This window comes from Malus sylvestris, chromosome 17 (genome assembly GCF_916048215.2).
Source record: "Malus sylvestris chromosome 17, drMalSylv7.2, whole genome shotgun sequence".
NCBI lineage: Eukaryota > Viridiplantae > Streptophyta > Magnoliopsida > Rosales > Rosaceae > Malus > Malus sylvestris.
Window position 1 is genome coordinate 21,058,095 of NC_062276.1, and position 21,776 is coordinate 21,079,870.

At 36.5% G+C, this 21,776-nt stretch overlaps 1 long non-coding RNA gene across 2 annotated transcripts; it reads right to left on the reverse strand.

Moving 5' to 3' along the window:
* Nucleotides 1-4,650: 4,650 nt before the first annotated feature.
* LOC126609629 (uncharacterized) lies at nt 4,651-6,034 on the reverse strand. Of its 2 annotated transcripts, XR_007618215.1 has the most exons (4): nt 5,734-6,034; nt 5,507-5,621; nt 5,066-5,138; nt 4,651-4,976 (listed from the first exon to the last, which is right to left on the reverse strand). It is a non-coding gene; the product is annotated as an uncharacterized LOC126609629 (long non-coding RNA). The 2 variants fall into 2 exon arrangements; XR_007618214.1 differs by having other exon boundaries at nt 5,507-6,034.
* Between the last annotated feature and the right edge of the window lie 15,742 nt (nt 6,035-21,776).

The following is a 21,776-nucleotide window of genomic DNA, read 5'->3' on the forward strand; positions in this document are numbered from 1 at the left end:
CTAATCTAAGGTGGGACAAGGAACAACACACTAGGCCTTAATTTCAACAACAGGTACAGCAACCTGCTGCACCTAAGGCTGCTTGGGAGGTTGCAATTGAAAAATTAGCAAATACTACCACTCAAGAAATTCAAAATCTACAGGCAACAGTGAAAAACATGGAAAAACAGATGGGGTAGATTGCTTTGCAGGTTTCTGGGAGGGCAGGTGGTACATTTCCCAGCCAAACCGAACCAAATCCAAGGGGAGGTGCAGATTGCAAGGCAGTTAGAGTTCTACGTTTCGGCAAAAGTTTTGATAACAGGGATGAAAATTGCATTCAAAATTCGCGGGTGGCTTCACAGCCAAAAACAGATTCGGGGAATGTTGAAAAATCTGCCAATTCGAAAGATTCTGAACAATCATTGAACAGTTCCGAAAATGGTGCAGATATTGTTGTGGATCGTGTTTATGAGCCACCTATACCTTATCCCGAACGGTTGAAGCCTAAAGTTAAAGATCAACAATTGACAGATTTTATGAAGACTTTGTCTAAGGTTCAGATTACTCTGCCGTTAATTGATGCCATAAAAAACATTTCGTCTTATGCCAAGTTTTTTAAGGATGTTTGCACAAAGAAAAAGAAGCTCGTTGATTTTGAGAAAGTGATTCTTACAGAACAGTGCAGCGCTGTTCTGCTTCACAAGTTGCCCCGGAAGAAACAAGATCCAAGGAGTTTTACAATTTCATGCACAATTGGAAATTCTCATTTTAAACGTGCTTTAATTGATTTAGGTGCTAGTATTAATTTAATGCCTTTTTCTGTTTTTCAGAGACTGGGACAAGGAGAAATCAAGCCTACATCAGTTATTCTACAACTAGCGGACCGTTCAGTTGCTTATCCAAGGGGTATTATTGAAGACCTAATTATTAAAGTTGATAATCTCTATCTTCCTGCGGATTTTGTGATTTTGGATATGGATGAAGATATGCAAACACCGATTATTTTGAGACGCCCCTTCATGGCAACAGCTAGAACATTAATTGATGTAGAGGCTGGAACACTTACACTTAGAGTGCAAGATCAATCTGTTGTGCTCAGTTTGTTTGAAGCTACTAAAAGGCCAGGTGATGTGCATGATTGTATGCGTGTTGATGTGCTTAACAGCTTATTACATGCTGAAATTATGCCACGTTTGACATCTGATCCATTGTTAAATGTGTTGCATGGGTTTGAGAATAAAAATACAGAAGATGAAGAGGTTTTTGAGTATGTTTCAACTTTGGAAAGTGTTCCTTTTCAACCCCCACGTTGGAGGCACGTTTTTGAGAGTTTGGGGGAACCCAAAAAGCTGTTGCAGCCTTCTAAGGTACAGCCACCTAAACTGGAGTTAAGAGTGCTTCCAGAATACTTGAAATATGCTTATTTGGGTATAGATTCTTCGCTGCCAGTTATTATTGCTGCTGATTTATCATCAACAGAAGAAGATAAACTGTTGCGCATTTTAAGGAGTTATCAAGATGCAATTGGCTGGACTATAGCTGACATTAAAGGGATCAGCCCTACAATTTGTATGCATAAAATTTTGATGGAAGATGGAGTAAAGCCTGCAATTGACGCTCAACGTCGTTTGAATCCAATTATGAAAGAAGTTGTTCGTAATGAAGTTATGAAGCTTTTAGATGCTGGGATGATCTATCCTATTTCATATAGTAAGTGGATTAGTCCAACTCAAGTGGTGCCAAAACGTTCTGGTATTACAGTTATGAAGAATGATAATAATGAACTTGTGCCTACTCGTTTGACTACTGGGTGGCGTATGTGTGTTGATTATAGAAAGATCAATGCAGGCACTCGAAATGATCATTTTCCATTGCCATTCATTGATCAAATGTTGGAAAGGTTGGCTGGTCGTGCCTTCTATTGTTTCTTGGATGGCTATTCAGGGTACAACCAGATTCCAATTGCCCCTGAGGATCAAGAAAAGACAACCTTTACTTGTCCTTTTGGGACTTTCGCATATAGAATAATGCCTTTTGGTTTGTGCAATGCACCTGCCACATTTCAGCGTTGCATGATGAGCATATTTACCGGGTTAGTTGAACATGTAGTTGAGGTATTTATGGATGACTTTTCTGTTTTTGGGGATTCTTTTGACCAATGTTTGCAGAATTTATCTCTAGTTCTTGAAAGGTGCATTAAGACCAACCTGGTTTTAAATTGGGAAAAGTGTCATTTCATGGTTAAGCAGGGAATTGTCCTAGGCCACTTGATTTCTAACAGGGGTATTAAAGTTGATAAGGCTAAAATTGATGCAATTGAAAAGTTGCCACCCCCAACAACTGTTAAGAGTGTTCGCTCTTTTCTTGGCCATGCCGGGTTTTATAGACGGTTCATCAAGGATTTCTCCAAGATTAGCCGACCATTGTGTAATTTATTGACTAAGGATGCACCTTTTGTTTTTTATGAAGCTTGTTTGGAGGCCTTCAAGAAGTTAAAGACACTCCTTACTACAGCACCTATTATTGCAGCACCTAATTGGAGCCTACCTTTTGAATTGATGTGTGACGCATCAGATTATGCAGTGGGAGCAGTTCTTGGACAGCGGAAAGATAGGCTTCCCCAAGTTATTTATTATGCTAGTCGAACCCTCAATAATGCACAACTAAACTATGCAACCACAGAGAAGGAATTGTTGGCTGTTGTTTTTGCATTGGAAAAATTTCATTCGTATTTAGTTGGGGCTAAAGTGATTGTTTATACAGATCATGCATCTTTGAAATATTTTTTGTCTAAAAAAGATGCTAAGCCTCGATTGATTCGTTGGATTCTTTTATTGCAAGAGTTTGACTTAGAAATCAAAGATAAAAAGGGTAGTGAAAATGTGGTGGCTAACCATTTATCCAGATTAATTGTTCCCACAGCTTCCGAAGAGGATTCCCTACCATTAAGGGAGAGTTTTCCAGATGAACAGCTATTTGCAGTCCAATTTCGTACACCATGGTTCGCTGATATTGTTAATTATTTGGTTAAAGGTGTAGTGCATCCAGATTTAACGTTGCAGCAGAAAAAGAAGTTTTTATCAGATGTCAAGCATTATTTATGGGATGAGCCATACCTATTTAAGTATTGCTCAGACCAGATTATTCGCAGGTGTATTCCTGAAGCCGAACAGGAAAGTGTTTTGAAGTTTGCTCATCATTTTGCTTGTGGGGGACATTTTGGGAAGAAAAGAACAGCAGAGAAAATTTTGCAAAGTGGGTTATTTTGGCCTACACTTTTTAAAGATGCACATAAATGGTGCAAGGCTTGTGATAGGTGTCAAAGAGTCGGCAACCAGTCCAAAAGGAATGAGATGCCCCAGCAAAGTATTTTAATTGTTGAATTATTTGATGTTTGGGGTATTGATTTCATGGGACCATTTCCATCTTCCCATGGGAACCACTATATTTTAGTTGCTGTAGAATATGTTTCTAAATGGGTCGAGGCCATTGCAGCACCAACTAATCAAGGATCAGTGGTCCTGAAGTTCCTCCAAGGGGTTATATTTCTGCGTTTTGGAATTCCACGCGTTATTATTAGTGATGGGGGGAAGCATTTTATTAATAAACCGTTTGCTAATTTGTTGGCAAAATATGGGATTAATCATCGTGTGGCTACACCTTATCATCCACAGACATCTGGTCAAGTGGAAGTTTCAAACAGAGAATTAAAACGCATTTTGGAGAAAACAATTGGTTCAACACGTAAAGATTGGAGTTCAAAATTAAATGATGCATTGTGGGCCTACAGGACAGCTTATAAGACTCCTATTGGGATGTCACTATTTCTACTCGTTTATGGGAAAGCATGTCATCTACCTATGGAGCTTGAACATAAGGCTTACTGGGCAATTAAAGAGCTAAATTTTTCGTACAACTCAGCTGGGGAACAACGTAAATTGCAGCTCAATGAGCTGGAGGAAATTTTTCAGGGTGCTTATGAAAGTTCTCGCATCTACAAGGAAAGAACTAAGGCGTTTCATGATAGTCAAATTTTACGAAAAGAATTTCAACCAGGACAAAAGGTTCTGCTATTCAGTTCACGGCTAAAGCTGTTTCCAGGGAAATTGAAATCTCGCTGGACTGGGCCATATTTGGTTACTAAAATCTATTCTTATGGGGCAGTTGAAATAACTAATGAGGCTCAAGGCAACGCATTCAAGGTGAATGGTCACAGGCTGGAACCATACGTGGAGTCACCGTTCGATACTGCATACGAGTCTTTGACTCTGAAGGAACCAGTGATCTAGCCACCGGACTTCAGCAATGTCTAGCTACAGACTTCAAATAAAGCGCTAATTGGGAGGCAACCCAATTTTTCTAAACTCTTTCCTCATTTTAATTTTCGTTATTTTCACTAACAAAAACACAAAAAAAAAATATATATATATATATATATATATAATAACGAAAAAAAAATGAAAAATTCAAAAAATGGAAGATTGCAGGTTGATTTTATTTACCCAGTGTATTTGATTTTATTTATTTATTTTTTTTAACGCATATTGGTTAATTGCAGGTTGCAAACGTGAAAAATAAGTGAAAAATAAAGCGCGTCCTATGCTGGAATCCTGCACCCAGCAGCAAGTCTAACGTTCACATCAAACCACATCTACACTATGCTGGAAATTTAAAGCAGTCAACATAAAAAGTCATTCACAGATGCAAGTTTGGGGGTGATTGTTGCAGATCCAGCACAAAAACAGAATTTAGAGCAGTTAATTTTCTGCAGCTCAGTTTTGCGATGCATGGAGGAAGCACAATTAAATCACAAATCCATACACCACAGAACTGAGTACAGTTATTATTACCAGATCTACAACAACTACACTTGCAGGGATTCGAATTTTACCTCCTAGATGCACCGATCTGGGTCATGCGGCTTGTGCTGTTTTCAGCCGTTGAGCTTGTGTGTTTACTTCTGTTTCCTTGGCTCTATCATGGATCCACATACCCTGCACACAGAGCAACACAATGAACCCATGCTAGGACATAACTATCATTTTTACAAATCAGACTCATCCCAACCCCGGACTAGTTTTACCTTCATATGGGAGGTGGATCTGTGCTGTCCGAGCTGTCCTGTTCTCCCTTTGTTCCGTGACCAAATTGTTGTCCTGCACAGTTCACAACAGAAAGACTAATGACACTTTGATTTTCATGATCCATGTTATGTATCACTTAAAACACACAACATTGTGAAAGTCATTCTAGGTCTGCAGGTATTATCCATTTTGTTTATTTGTTCATCAAATCTGGAGTCCTCTACGTTTTATGTTTTCCCTTTTTCTTGGTCATATGAATTGTTTTTATTTCTTATTCCTTTAAGTCCACCTTTGTCATATTAATTTTAGTCCGTATGTTGTTCGTCTAATCCATGGTAAAACAAGAATATACATGATAGGGTTTTTGCTAACATTTTTTGGAAGAACTTTTGATGAAATTACTACTGACATTCGAACAAGTTCAGGGATGCGTGTTATACCTTCAATATCGACAGATCGAGAACATGTGCCCACACACAAATTACACATAAAAGCTGAAGGGGTTCAGGTTTCCGTAGAGACAAGCGCGTGGTGTAGATCGGCTCAGATTTGCAACTATTGGGGGTCCTCACACCGATAAAACGTCATGCATGTGTTAGATCTCGCTGCCTTTCACTCATACACATAAATCTGAAAATGAAACCACAAGATTTGAGCAGAGATTTACCTTCCTGAACATCAGTTTTTCCACTCATGTCGTCATGGTTGCGTTCGAGAAACACGGAGGTGTGTCGATCGCTGGGCTGTTGGTTGCAGCACGGATGCAACGTTTCGCGAGGATGAAGAAACAGAGAAGGAGGGACAAATGTGGAAGAAACTGAGAGAGGGCTGAAAAATAAAAAAATAAAAAATAAAATGGAATGGTTGTATAAAGAGGGATGAAAACACACAGAGCTTTTCTTCCGTTTGTTTACTGAGAGAGACTGATCTTGCGTTTCTGAGACGCCATGAGAGAGAGAGATGCAGAGATGAAATGGGAGCCATGAGAGAAATGAAAGACTTCTTTCAGTCTCTATTGAAATGTGAGAGACTTGCGGTTTACAAAGCCTTCAGAAAAGTAAAGTTGATCTTAACCGTTCCATTCGAATCCTATGGAAATCCCCTGCCTGATGCCTGACACGTGGGTGCATCCTCAGTTTTTATGCTCCCTAGGACACGGTTTGTAGAGAGAGGAGATAGCCGTTTGGGCTCTGTGTTTGATGACTGACAATTTTTTTTTTTTAAATCTGCATGCCAGCTGCATGCCTTTCTAAAAAGGGGATCCAATGTTTTAAATTTTTGGTGCACGCCTGTTGTGCCCATGGGCTTGGTGCGTGGTCTGCCTGACTGACATCCTTTCCACTTGCATGCCAGCTGCATGCCTTTCAAGCAAAGGAATCCATCGTTTGCCATGCCATGCTAGTTTCCAATGCAAGCCTAGGTGCATTCTTTTCATCTTTATTTTATTTTATTTATTTTGTTCCTTGTCCTGTCGTTTTGGTCATTTCTTTGTCCTATTTTTGTACTTATTCATAGCTTTAGTTGGTGTTTGTTTTAATATTTCGTTTTCTTTGTAAAGTTGTTAATTTATTTTCTTTTATTTTTCCACACCTTGAGGACAAAGTGTGACATAAGTTTGGGGGTGGGAAATAACATTTTTGGTTTTTAATTTTTTGTGTCAGTTAAAATTTTTCATTCTATTTAAGTTAATATCCATATATTATTTTAAACGTTAGAATAAATGGACATGGTAAAGATTAATCCCACATTAGAGTCTTTGCTATTTATCGTTACTTAGACACTAATTCATGAATTATCCTTTGAACTTTGCACATCACACCAACATGGTTTGTGGGGAGTGAGATTGAAACACTTGCTTTTAGTCTAAGTTTATTTTTAATTTTTAATTTTTGTTTTAAGTAAAATCAGTTATTATTGAGAATAAAGTAATAATTGTCTCACCCGAGGTTTTGCCTAGTAACCGGGCCAGTCCTGCCTAATCAGCAGTGATTCTCGCGTCAAACAGTAGAGTTTTGGCATGGGGCAGGGTGATTAGTTGGTTTCATAGCCTTTTCAGCTCGGGTTAATAAGTCCTTCGGGGTGTTCTACACCTAGTGCCCTAAAGCCCTAGTGGTTTGGCAGTCATTGACCTAAAGCTCGCTACATGGGTTGGATTGAAAGCTTAAGTGAACCGACATTGCACGACCACTACTGTTACTGAAAGAAAAAAATGTTATAATTGAAAAAAAAGAAAAAAGAAAAATAATTATATTTAATGAGAGTATGTGTGAAATAAAGAAGGACGAGAGGTAAGTGTTTTTAGTCAAGTCTCCTTAATTATGTTGGTTCACTTTACACCAAAGGAAGTTTGTGAATTCTTTTCTAATTGATTCTAAATGGCTTAGACTCTGTGGTGGGATTGGTTGGAACTTTTGAAAAGATGTTCTAGTTTTTAAAATTTGCTATGGATTGCAACTTTGAAGGTGAAAATTTTTGTCAATTAAATTTAGCTAGTTGTCGAGTTTGTTAAGTTTTTATTTTTGTTTGAGTCTTGTTCTGCTTGAGGACAAGCAAAAAGCTAAGTTTGGGGGTATTTTGATGAGTAGATTTTATATTATATATTTTACCCTAATCTTAGTATATTTTGGTTAATATTTTGGAAGAATTTTGATACTTTGAATTGTATTTTCAATATAGGACTTCCGACTTCCTCTGGAGCAAAACAGGACCAAATGGATGCATTTTGGAGTATTCCAGTTGGAGGACGTTCGTTAGTCACTTAGCGTGATCGTATCAAAATTTGGGATTTTTCCACCAAGCGGTTATTTTCTGGTGATAAAATAAAGAAGCAGTGCGCAGTGCTGGAAAATGACGTTTTTGGACTTAAATTGCGTTTTTGGAGTCCAAGATGACCTCGGATGGGTTCGTGGCCTTCTGGAAAAGTGTTCAGAATATCCCAAACATTAAATCCAGCTATATTGGGCCAGTTTTGGAGTAGTTTATGGGTCAAAACGTTGCTGTTCAGATTTTAGACGAATTTTATCATTTAATTTAGGATTATGTTTCCTAAGTTTTTTTGGGGGGATTATTAATTTTTAGTTTCCTAGGGTTTGGTGGAGGCTGAGCAGATATATTGCTTGGTCGTCTACCATTTTTCTTGACGTTTCTTTTATGCAATTTTGGAGATAGAGAGATTTGTTAGGGTTTTGGAGACTTTTTACTTGAAGGTGCTTTCAATCCTTTTCTTGAATATATTTTCTATGATTTCAATTATGAATATGCGGAATTAATTTCTATTGCTAGGGCGAAACCTTGAGCCTTAGCATGAATATGTGATTTTTATTTTATTGCTTATGATTGATTGCATGCATACTTTGAATTGTTAATCACCGGGATAAAAAAACTATCTAATTGTCTTAATGCCTGATCACCATTAGGATCTTTAGAAAAGTAATTTGATGCAATTTTGGTCGGAAGGTTCCCTGAAATTGATGCTGGCTTCTTGTGATTAATAATTGTAATTTCACTTAGGATGAATATCACGTCTTAAGGATTGCATGGTTTTTCAAAGGATTTTCATAAAGCATAATGAGTCTTTCATGTTCAGATTTGATCCGAACGTCCGGACGGGTTGCATGTTAGATATACGTTCTATGTTGGAGGTTCCAAGTAGAATATGAATTAGGAAAATCTAACTTTCAAAGTGGCATGTATAGATCATAAGTAATGGGTAAAAATTCATGGGATTGTTAGGTGATGGTAGAACCCTAGTGCTTTCTTAATTTTATTCTCCCAAAACTGTTTTCTTCTCTCTAGCTCTAATATTGTAGATTGTTTATTTTAATTCATTAATTTCGTTTTTATTTTAATTAGGTTATAAAATCAATCACCTCAACTTCTATTTTACAATAATTAAATGAAATCTGATTAGTTTCGAATTATTTAATAGTCCCTGTGGAAACGACCTTGCGAGATCCGTTTATACTACAATAACCTTGTGATTCTTGCAAGTAAAATAGGAGATTTAAGCCCGTTCACATGAGTAGTAAAATCCCTATCAAGACTCAAATAAGGGAGCTGAAGGAAAACATCAAGAGAGATGCAAAAGCTCTTGGGGTCATCCAAATGCTATCTCAGATGAAATTTTTCCGAGAATCTCAAATGAGACAAGTGCCAAATCATCTTGGGATGTGCTGGAGAAAGTCTACAGAGCTCTACTAAGGTAAAGGCTGTCAAACTCCAATCTTTGAGAAGAGATTTTGAGTATATAAGAATGAAAGATGATGAATTGCTAGATGATTACCTGAGTAGATTGGCTAAGATTATTAATCAAATGAAAAGCTATGGTCAAATCTTGTCTGATGAGAGAATAGTTCAGAAGTATCAATTAGCTTGCCAAGAAAGTATGACAACATAGTTTCAATCATAGAGGAGACTAAGGATTTGTCAACTTTGAGTGTTGAAGAATTGATTGGTTCTCTCAAACGTTTTGCTTAGAGATTATCTAGGCATGACAACAATGATGTAGAAAATGTTTTCCAAACACTTACAGTGAATCCAAAAACTCAAGCTAGTTCAAGTCAAAACAAAGCCAACTCCAACAAGAATTGGAAATGCAAAAACAAAGCGTGGGAAGAAAAGGGTAATTTTGAAGAGAAGAAAAAGGTTGAGAAGAGTTTGTATGTTTCGAAGTGAAAAATTTGTGACAAAGTTCATTCCAGTGAATGTTGGTTCAAAGGAAAAGTGAAATGCCATAAGTGTAGCAGATTCAGGCATATGCAAAAAGATTGTACCTACAAAGATAATCAGCTAGCTCACTACACCCAAGTAGAAGATGAAGAGACCAATATGTTTTATGTTGGTCATGATACAACCGTCTAAGAAGAAGCTAAGTTTGGTTTGTGGACATCGACTGTAGCAATCATATGACGGCGAATAAGAACATTCTCCATAATGTTGACACTACAAACCTAACCCGAGTGAAGATGGGAAATGGGCAGCTAGTTGATACATTGGGAAGAGGTACTATTGTCGTGCATACGAAGAATGGAAAGATGTTCATCAAGGATGTCATGTTAGTTCCTGATTTGAAGCAAAATTTGCCAAGTCTTGGACAACTCATTGAGCATGGCTACTACTTATATTTTGGAGACAATACTTGCAAGATATATGATAGGAGGAATCGTAAACAACTCTTGGCTAAGATTGAGATGAGGAAGAGTAGAAGTTTTCCTCTCACAATTGAGTATGCAACTCAATCTGTATTCAAGATGGAAGTGCAAGAAGATTCAAAGCTATGGCATAAAAGGCTTGGCCACTTGAATTTTCAAAGTCTCAAGAAGCTACAAGAAAAAGAAATGGTGCATGGGTTGCCGAGTATCTAAGAAAATGAAGAAATTTGTGAAGGGTGTGCACTTGGGAAGCATCATAGAGATTCATTTCCACATGGTAAAGCTTGGAGAGCAAAATTTCCATTAGAATTGATTCATACAGATGTTTGAGGACCCATGAAGACCTCTACTCAAGTGGGAAACAAGTATTTCCTAATCTTCATGGATGATTATTCCAGAATGACTTGGGTATACTTTTTAAGACAGAAATCAGAAGTGTTCACAATCTTCAAGAAGTCTTAAGCTATGGTTGAGCGACAATCTGGTTATCTAATCAAAGTTCTTAGAAGTGACAGAGGAGGAGAGTATACATCCACAGAATTTGATAAGTTTTGTAAAGATATTGGTTTGGAAAGGCAGCTTACAGTCAACTACACTCCACAACAAAATGGAGTAGCTAAGAGAAAAAACAGAACCATAGTCGAAATGGCTAAGGCGATGTTGCATGACAAAGGAATGCCTCAATATTTGTGGGGTGAGGCAGTTAATACAGCGGTCTACTTGATGAATAGGCATCCAACAGTGGCAATTGAAGATAAGACACCATTTGAGGCATGGAGTGGAAGAAAACCTTCCGTGAATCATTTGAGAATGTTTAGGTCAATCTGCTTTGCTTATGTTCTGAAAGAACTAAGACAAAAACTTGATGAGTCAAGTGAAAGATGCATTTTCGTAGGCTATGCTTCATACACGAAAGGGTACAGACTCTACAATTTAAAAAGGAAGAAAGTTGTGGTTTGTAGAGATGTTCTTTTTAGTGAGAAATCTTCGTGGGATTGGAATCAAGCAATCATCCGAGAGGAATCTGCACTAATCAGAATTGAACAAGAAAATCAACCAAATGAAGAGGAAATTGAGCCAGAAATTCCACAATTATCACTTGAAAACAGTCCTCAAGTTCACTCTCCTACACCTTTAAGTCCAAGTTCAACGCCGGTTCGGTTAAAGAACTTAAATGAAGTCTATGAAAGCTGCAATTTTTGTGTTGAAGAACCAGAAAACTTTGATGATGCAATGAAAGAAGAGACTTGGAAGGCTGCAATGCAATAGGAGATCAATGTCATTGTGAAAAACAAGACACGGGAACTAGTGGACAAACCTTGTGACAACTCCGTCATTGGAGTGAAGTGGATTTATAAGACTAAGCTCAATCAAGATGGTTCTGTCCAAAGGAACAAAGCTAGATTGGTAGCAAAGGGTTATTCTCAGAAACCCGGGATTAATTTCCAAGAAACATTTGCACCGGTAGCTAGGCATGAAACAATCAGAGACCTTATTTCCGTAGTTGCTCAGAAGGGGTGGTTTCTACACCAACTTGATGTCAAGTCGGCTTTCCTAAATGGAGTCCTAAAAGAAGAGGTGTTTGTTGATCAACCTCAAGGATTTGTTCTTAAAGGACAAGAGCACAAGGTGTATAAGCTTAAGAAGGCACTTTATGGCCTGAAACAAGCTTCGAGAGCATGGTATGGAGAGATCGACTCATATTTCAATGAAAGAGGTTTTCAAAGAAGTGAGAATAAACCTGCCCTCTATGTCAAAACAGAAGGTATTTTAGATATCCTTATTGTTTCCTTATATGTTGATGATTTGGTTTATACTGGAAGTAGTCATAATATGATCTTGAATTTCAAGAATGACATGATAAGGAAATATGAGATGAGTGATCTAAGCATGTAGCATTATTTTTTGGGAATTAGTATCATTCAATCAAATGATGGTATCTTTATTACTCAAAAGAAATATGCAAAAACACTTCTAGAAAAGTTCAAAATGGTTGGTTGCAAGCCTGTTGCAACACCTTTAGTTATGAATGAAAAGTTTCAAAGAGAAGATGGTAGTGGTGATGCTGATGAATCTGTGTATAGAAGCCTAGTTGGGAGTTTGTTGTATTTGACAGTGACTAGACCTGATATTATGTATGCTGCAAGCTTGTTGTCCAGATTTATGCACAAGCCTACTTGCATTCACTATGGAGCTGCAAAGATGATCCTAAGATACATACAAGGTACATTTGACTTTGGTATTATGTATGAAAAGAATGTTGAGCCAAAATTGTATCGGTTATGTGATAGTGACTGGGGGTAGTGTGGATGACTTGAAGAGCACATCTGGCTATACTTTTACATTAGGGACTGGTGTATTCTCTTGGGCATCTAAGAAACAGAAATCAATTGCACTATCAACGGCAGAGGCTGAGTATGTGTCGGCTTCAATTGCAACTTCTCAAGCAGTGTGGCTGAGAAGAATTATGCAAGATTTTGGTGAGAAACAAGAATCAACAACTCATATCCTTTGTGACAATAAGTCAGCTATTGCCATGAGCAAGAATCCTGTCTGTCATGGTAAATCAAAGCATATTGCTTCGAAGCATCACTTCATCAGTGGTGCTGTGGAAGACAAGGAAGTGGATGTGGTCTACTACAAGACAGAAGATCAAGTTGATGATATCTTCACCAAGGCATTACCAAAAGACAAATTCATCTACCTAAGAGAACTTTTGGGACTGAAGCAGCAAAGCATTAAGAGGGAGTGTTAAAGTTAATCCTTTGCTTCTGTTTGCTGTCTAATTTCTGATGTCCTTTTATGTAATTTGTAATGTTTTTCAGTCGACTCAATTCTGTGTAAAAGGGCTGACTGTTGCCTTTATCAGTCGACCCATTCTCTTTATCAGTCGACCCAATTACTTCAGTCGGCTTATGTATTGAGCCATATATATCAGAAATATATGAATGAAAAGATCCGATCTCTGTTTTTATAAAAAGCATCAGCCCTCTGTTTCCAAAGCACTCTGTTTCTTTGATTTTCAATCTTTATCATTTTATTCAAGTTTTATTAATGATGAAAGATTGTCTAAATACCAACATGTATTAGGAAATCTGTTTATAGGCCTTTTTAAATGTACATTTTGAACTTTTAAAACATTTTTCTGAGAATTTAGAGAAAGAACCTCTTATTCTAGTACTGAATAATTTATCTTCGAAGTTTTAAAACATTGAGATAAGACACTGCATTCTGAACATTTAATATTATTCTGAGGATTTTGAGTTATAAACTGATTTAAAGCTAAAAAAGCATCATTATAAGCAAGGTATTAAATATCGGTAATATCATAAATATCGGTAGTCCGAAAACACGGAAATATCGGGATAATATCGATATCGATAAAAATTACATGGAAACCACGGAAATTGTAAGAAATACTTGGAAATTTTTATTGAAACTTTGCAGGATGTTTATTTAGTCAATTATCTATTAGTTTATCACAAAAAATTGGAAGGAAATGCATTGCATGATGGATTTAACATTATCAAGTTGATTATATAGCGAGCTGACAAACATTGTGAGTGTAGAAAATATGTAGTAATTAATGAAAGAAGTCTAAACACACCATAATCATTTATATATAATGAATTAGTACAATATTTTACACTTTATACATTGCATGGTAAGATACATGAATGACTTAATACCACATAGAGTTCCTATGAGGTTCAAATTTTTCACTATCTTCATCATCTCTATGTGTAGAATGAGTGTATTGTGAAGAGTAGTTATCAAATGATAAATTCCCAAAATAGTTTTGCATGTAATTGTTAACATGCCACTCATATGGATCCGAGATTGGTTGACCTTGTCCATAAGCAAAATCATTTGAAGATTGAGTCTCGGATTGTTTCCATGAGTCGCTTAATTCCATCCCAACAGGATTGGGATATGAAGGGTAGGGAAATGGTTGGTTATGAGTATAACCATAGCTACTACTTCCCAATCCAACAGAGTCCGAAGTTATAGATAACGAGTCATCTTCTTGACTTGACAAAATCCATTTGCCTCTTTCTCTACGAGTATAGTCCTTCCCTATGGCACCAATTCCTGGTCCTGCCCGCCTACTGCCATGGTCATCATCCTGTGTTGCATGCGTGAAGTTTGCCTCACCAGTGAAGGGGCTCATAAATTCGGGGGGTGGTCCAACATAGTTTCCATATCCACCACCACTACCTCCAGCTCCACTATATCCTTCATCATTCCCACCTCCGGTGGTAGGTGAGTCTCCTGATATTGTACTAGAGCTATCATTAGTATCAGCACGATGTTGTGGTTGTGTAGGATTGGAAGAAGGTGGAATTCCAGTGTTTCTTGGTCTTGGGCGCAGAAGTTCTTCCAAAGAGTCAGCGCTGCTAGATCCCACCTCCTCCTCTAATACTCTTTCTACATTTATCCCTTCATTACGTGCTTCTTCAGCAACTCTGGGAGCTGGGTTGCCTTCATCATCATCTAAATGAAGAGGTCTAATCCATTGATAAAGTTGGTTACCCTCTGTATCATCATCTTCACCAACAATATCAAACACATCTAGTGGGTCACCACGGTCGACATGATATATTTCTACTTCCTTATCACGAATTTGAAGCTTCATATTGTAATAGCAATAAACTAATTTTTCCAACCTACTATGAGCCAACCTATTTCTTTGCTTTGTGTGTATGAGTGCAAATGTGCTCCAATTTCTTTCACAAGCAGATGAGGAAGCTGTTTGTGATAATACTTTGATTGCTAACTTTCTCACAGTTGGTGCATCGGTCCCATACATGATCCACCATTCAGCTACAATGAAAAACAATGTTAATAAGCCTAATAACTCCAACAAATTCTATTATAAACTTATAGTGAAATATGTTTACACTCACTAGGAGACATTGTTGTTCGAGCAGCAATTGATGTTGGTTCTCCAAAAGTTCTTCTTGCATCTTTAAACCATGTTAGCTGAATTCAATAAATCGTGTTAGTTTAATCCAACAAAGTAATTATTATAATTTAAGTAATTGTGTGGTTGAGATGACCCAACCACACACACACACAGACATGCCACCACACATGCACGTAACACACGCACACTCACCTCACACGCATACAGTCTCTCTCTCAGTCTCTCAAACCTTCTCTCTTCTCTGACTCTGAGCTCCCTTCTCCCCCTTCTCCATTCTCCCACACACACAGATCTCTCACTCCCACACACACAGATCACACACACACACGCATAGAGACCCAATGTCTCTCGATCCTTCTCCCCCACACACACACACGCACAGAGACCCAAGGTCTCTCGATCCTTCTCCCACACACACGCACAGAGACCCACATTGGCTTCTGCTTCTCCCTCATCGCCGCCGTCTCTCTCATTTCTCTCTACACCGAGGGTCCGAGACCCACATACACACACGCACACCCATCATCATCAGCAACCTCGTCTTTCTCCCTCTCCTTCTCGTCTCTGCAACTCGGCGAACACAGGAACTCCGGCGAGTTCCTTCAATTTCTCCGGTTAGGTAAGCTTCGGGTTTTTCTTTTTCTATTCTAGATCGAAGCTTAGATGTGAAATTGAAGTTCTATCTCATGTTTTTGCAAGGTTTTTGGGATGAAATCGGCTCGGGAATAGGCACACCCATCTCCGGCGAGTTCGTGGGTGTCGACGAACTTTCCGAACACCTCCGACCGTTTCACGGCAAACAGACGTTATAAAAACGTTCCTCTCGTCTTCTATTTCATTTTCATACCTAGATCGGAGTCTAGGGTCCTGTTTTACAGTCGACCGGAGCTGTAGAAGCTCCGGCGTTCGTCTCCGACTTGCACAGTTCCGAAATTTCGCGATAATATCGATAATATCGCGATATTATCACGAAAACCATTTGGATAGTTAAAAAAATATCGGTTCCCGTAAAAACCGATAATATCGGCGATATATCGCCGATATTATCGGCATTTTGTACCATGATTATAAGTATAGAATCCTTTCCAAAGAGGATATCTTGAAAATCCGGAAATCTGCTGAGCAACTTCTGTCCAAGTTTTATAAATTCCTTATTTATTTTCTCTCAAAACTACATAACAATTAAAGTTCTATGGGTCAGAAGAAGTTTTGGGCCTTAAGAAAATATTATTCTGAAGTTAAAGATTTTGATTATGAAGGTCACTGATGACTACATTAGTTTCTGAAAATACAATGTTAAGAATTTAAGATATGACAAAGTTGTTGAGCTTTTTTACTATTTTCTGAAAGAAACTGCTTATGAAACTGCCATAGGTTATCTAGAACAATTTGATGAAAATGATTGATAGGCTTATGGCCCATATGTCTAAATTGGTTTGTTGGAATCAGATAAGCAGGTAAGCTGAATTTTTGATCAAATTCTAGTTTAGTTTGATTAGGGAAAGTTATTCTGGGATAAATTACCCTTGGAGTTGCAGACTGAGCTGGATCTCGTTAGGGGAAGCCATATCTGGAATTAAATCAAATATGATTAGTATCTAATAAAGCTCTACTTAACTGATATGGAAAAAGAAAAAAAAAAAATTCTTTCCTTTTATATGTTCAAACTTAACTTTATACCCTCTACCAGTTATACTAATAACAAAATTTAACCATCTTCTTTTGCTTAATTAGACTCGTTTAATTTAGGATAGAATCTAACTATTGCTTCATAATCAATTCTAATTGTAAAAGGTTTGGATAAATAAATTCTGAATTTATTTACTGCATAAGTAACTCTTAGTATTTCATACCCGCAAAGTCTTTCCTAATTTACTGCTGAATCCGAAGCATTTTTTGCTAATAAAATCGCTCCCCAGCCTATTTCTGAGGCATCAGTTTGTATTACTAAATAATCATCTTCTAATCGCAGAGATAAGTCTGGAATTCGTTTTATTTTTTCTTTTATTCTTTTAGCTAATGTTATATCCTTTTTATTAAATTTGATTTTTGATATAAACTACTAATTTCTTTTGATAAATTTTGAATGAAAGGTCTAGCATAATTTAATTTTCTTAAAAAACTTTGTAGTAATTTTTTATCTTCTAACTTGTCTAGCATTTCTAATATTCCTTTGCTTACGTCGGGTTGTAGATTAATTTTCCTTTTCCTAATTTTAAACTTAAGAACTCTATATATTCTTGAGCTAATATCGTTTTCTTTTCGCTAATGATTAAACCTTGTTCTAAGAATTTCGAAAATACTTGATGTAAATGATCGTAATGTTATTCTAAATCTTTACGCAAAACAAAAATATCATCTATATATAAACTATAAAAAGTTCTGAAAAAGGTTTAACATTAAAAATATTGTCCATTTTTCTTTGGAAATGGACGAAGTGTTTTTTAATCCAAACGGTAAGACTATCCATTCATAATGTCCTTCAGTGAAATTGAACGTTGTCCAAGGGATACTTTCTTTGTCTAATTTTATTTGCCAAAATCTAGATTTACAGTCAAATTTACTAAGGGGCATTTTGATTCAAGTCCAAAATATTCAGCTATTTTCAAATCAAGCCAGTTTTATTTAATTTGTTATTATACCCGTTTTGCCCCTTAGAGTAAAAATACAAAATAGATTTAAATTTCTTAAATTTTAAATTTTAAATGCCTTTATGGACCCACTTTCTAATTGAAACATTTTAAAAATTCATAGACAACAAATATGATAAGTTTATTAAAATTTTAAAATTTGGAGAGGTAAGAAACCTGTGATATCAATATAATTAATCTATAATATAGGCAACCTATAATTCTTACGAGAAAGTTTAAGTTATTAACATATTAGTTCAAATCCTATAATTAAGGAATCTGTTCAATTACTAATCCTAAAACTAAAGGATTATGTGCATTACATATTTATAATAGTTTATAATCTTAGGGGTATATTGGTATGAAAATGTAAATATGCTGATGTGAAATCCTAGTCATCGGACCTATTTCACATAAATGGACTATTTCCAATTGTGGCTCATAAATTGGATCTATATCAAGTTTCCCCATTTATTAAATATCTTTTAGTCTTGAATTATATTTATTATGATTTCTTTAGTAGGTATCTTGTATCCATGTATTATCATTTAACCTGTGGTATTTAATTACCATTCTAGCTTTTTCTCTTGATATTTCTACTCTATATCTGACCATAAAAGCTACTGATCTATGTGGGCTACTACTTTTTCTTATAACTCCTAATTTTGTAAGCCCCTCAATTTGTTTTTGAAATTCTTCTTAATCTTTATTGTCATAACCTATATTTTTAGTAATTATTCTCAAATCTTGATTTATTATATCTAATTTAGCTACCTTTTTTTTTCACAATATCTGATAGGATTTTCTCCTAATACTTTAGTTTCTTCTGCTATTCTAATTAATGCATCAAGTTCTGGTTTTGTCTTTCTAAATTTACTTTTACCAGTAAAAATATTTTCTTCATCTTCTTCTTCTGAGGATTCATCATTGTAAAGGTTTTCTGTTCTAATTTCTAATTCTTTTTCTAGAATTTCTCCTATTTGACTAAAATCTTCAATTGTAAATTCTTCTTCATTAGGGATGAGGTATCCTTCTTATGAATATGATCTAGGCAATTACGCTAATATTCTGATTCTATTAAAGGAATTATAACACCTCACTCAAAGAAAATAACCTGATTGTTCGGTTAGAGAAGTCCTCCTCCTAATGATTTTATAAAATTAAACCCCAATATAAATTTATATTGATGTTTTATATTACTCCTATCTATGAATTTAATAGTGTTGTATCAAATGAAAGTGTTCCCTCTATTTGAATTCCATAAACTTTAGTCTGAAATTGTTCCGGAATAAGTTCTTTGTCTATATGACTTCTACTTGCACATGTGTATACAAATGCTATTAGATTCGTTTCTGTTTTATCTAAGAAGTAGATAGTACAAGATATATTAATTCATGTTGGTCTTTTGACGATCATGTTTTCTGCAGATAAGACTTGTTCTATAACACTGATTTCTTGATATTCTTGTAAGGTTTGTTGAATGATACACATAAGCATCAGCAATCCACATCAGCAAGGTATCCACATCAGCTAATCTGTGCTAATCTGTCAGTTAGATAGTTGGGATTGTAGGAAGTTATAAAGTGGTTATGAGTTTGTTAGAAACTGAAAAAGATAGAAATGAGCATGTATAAACAGAGAACTTCTCTCTCATACTTGTATTGATTTTCATTACAAAATATACAAAACCTTATTCATTCTCTCTCTCTCTCCCTGTCTATACTTCTTTACAGCTTGGTATTATTTGTTTTTCTTCTTCGATTCATAGTGTACTGTTAATATGGTATCATCGCCATGGATGATTCTTCCACTTCCGTTGTAGTATCTCTGACGGGTAACTGATCTCGGTGTAAGATTGGGGACGTTTTGCTGTTCTTGGGAGGTTTTGTTACTTGTCTATGGAGTTTTCATTGGTGATGAAGATTTGTGCACTACAGGTGTTCGATGATTTGTAACAGTGAGTTTCTTTCTAATCTTCTATATGTTGTATACAAGCCGATAGCCAGTTGTAGTTGTTCGATGTTGTGAATGTTTACAAAGGCCGATTGCCATTTTATTCTTTCCTCCTCAAAGGCCAATTGCCGGAGTGATTGAATCTTGAAGTTTTCTGCTATATTTCCTCTGTTAAAGGCCGATTGCCAAAGAGGGTCACTTGAATTGATCTTGTTTGTTCATCATATACGAAATCTTGGTTGATAGATTCTTAAAATCTTGATTGTCAATATGTCTAATAATACCATAGACTCTGTGAAGGTTGAAAATCTTTTGGGCATGCTCATTGTGAAGTTGCAAGATGATAATTTTGTTAAGTGGAATTTTTAGTTTCAGTCAGTTTTGCGTGGGTATGATTTACTGGATTTCTTTACTGGTGACAATCCCTGTCCACCTAAATATGTCATACATACTGAAACTGGTGTGACAAGGGAGATCACTACTGCTTATAAGAATTGGGTCAAAAAGGATATGGCTTTACTCAGTTTGCTTATTGCCACTTTATCTGATGATGCAATGGAGCATGTTATTGGATGTAAAACATCACAGGAAGCATGGACTGCTTTACAAGATCGTTATGCATCTGTGTCAGTTTCACGAATAAATCAATGAAAGACTGAGTTTCATATTGCAGATAAAGGAGGGGATTCGATTGATAAGTTTTTGTTGAAATTAAAGGCTATCAGAGATCAGTTAATCTCTGCTAGAGAAAGGGTTTCAGAAAATGATCTGGTTATTGCTGTTTTAACTGGATTACCACAGGAATTTGATATGATTAGAACTGTGATTTTGGCAAGAGAGACACCAATTTCTTTGAAAGATTTTCGTGCACAGCTTCTTGGTGCTGAACTTACCATAGAATCCAGAGTTTCAGCTCTTACAGGTTCAATGGCAGCAATGTATATGAATGGGGATAATGGTAAAGGACATACTGGTTCCTGTCAAGCAAATGGTAGTTATCATGGTGAAAGCTCAGCTATGGGGGCTAGTGGTTATCAAGGAGGTGAAAGTTCCATTATAGGGGCTAATGACTATCAAGGAGGATATGGGTTTACTGGCAGTAATCAGAGGACCTTTAATTCTCAGAATAAAGGGTCATTCAATTCTAACAGGAATTCTTATGGAAACAATGCTTCAAAACCTTACTTTGGTAACAAGAATAAAGGGTTGACTAATACTTTTTCTGATCCAGGCAGAAATTCTCAGTCAAGTTTTACTAGTCAGTCATCTCATGGTGGATCAAAGAATGGTTCAAATTGGCAGAATTGGAATGGGAATACTACTTATAAATCATCAATTACCCCTTAATGTCAAATATGCTCAAGGAGAGGTCACACTGCACCTAACTGTCATTTCAGAAGTACTACTAATGCCAATCAGTATCAAATCTTGGTGTGTCAGATTTGTGGAAAGAAGGGTCATACTGCATTAGAGTGTTTTCACAGGAACAATTATGCATATCAAGGGGCTCCACCGCCTCCATCACTCACTGCCTTATCTGTACAAGGTCAATCTAGTTTCTCTCCAGCATCAAGTGAGTCTCAACCACATGGGTTTTCTGCTACTGACACATGGGTGCTCGATACTGGAGCAACTCATCATATGACAGTAAATCTCAATAATATGAACCAAGTTACTGCATACAATGGTGATGACAAGATAGTCATTGGAAATGGTCAAGGTTTGGATGTGAAGCATATCGGTTCTACTAACCTTTTTACTCCAGATCATTGTTTATTTCTAAAAAATGTTTTGCATGTTCCACATATTACTGTGAATCTTTTATCAGTAAAGAAATTATGTCATGATAATGGCTGCTGGTTTGTATGTGATGATACTGTGTTTTTCATACAGGACAAGGCAACCAATGTGGTACTCTACCAAGGAATGAGTGATGGGGAACTCTTTACAATACCTTTGACAGTGTTTTCAAGATCTTGCTTTGTGAATAAAGGAACACAAGATGTAAAGGTTGGCTTTGTGGGAAAGATGTGCAATTTGGCATAAGAGG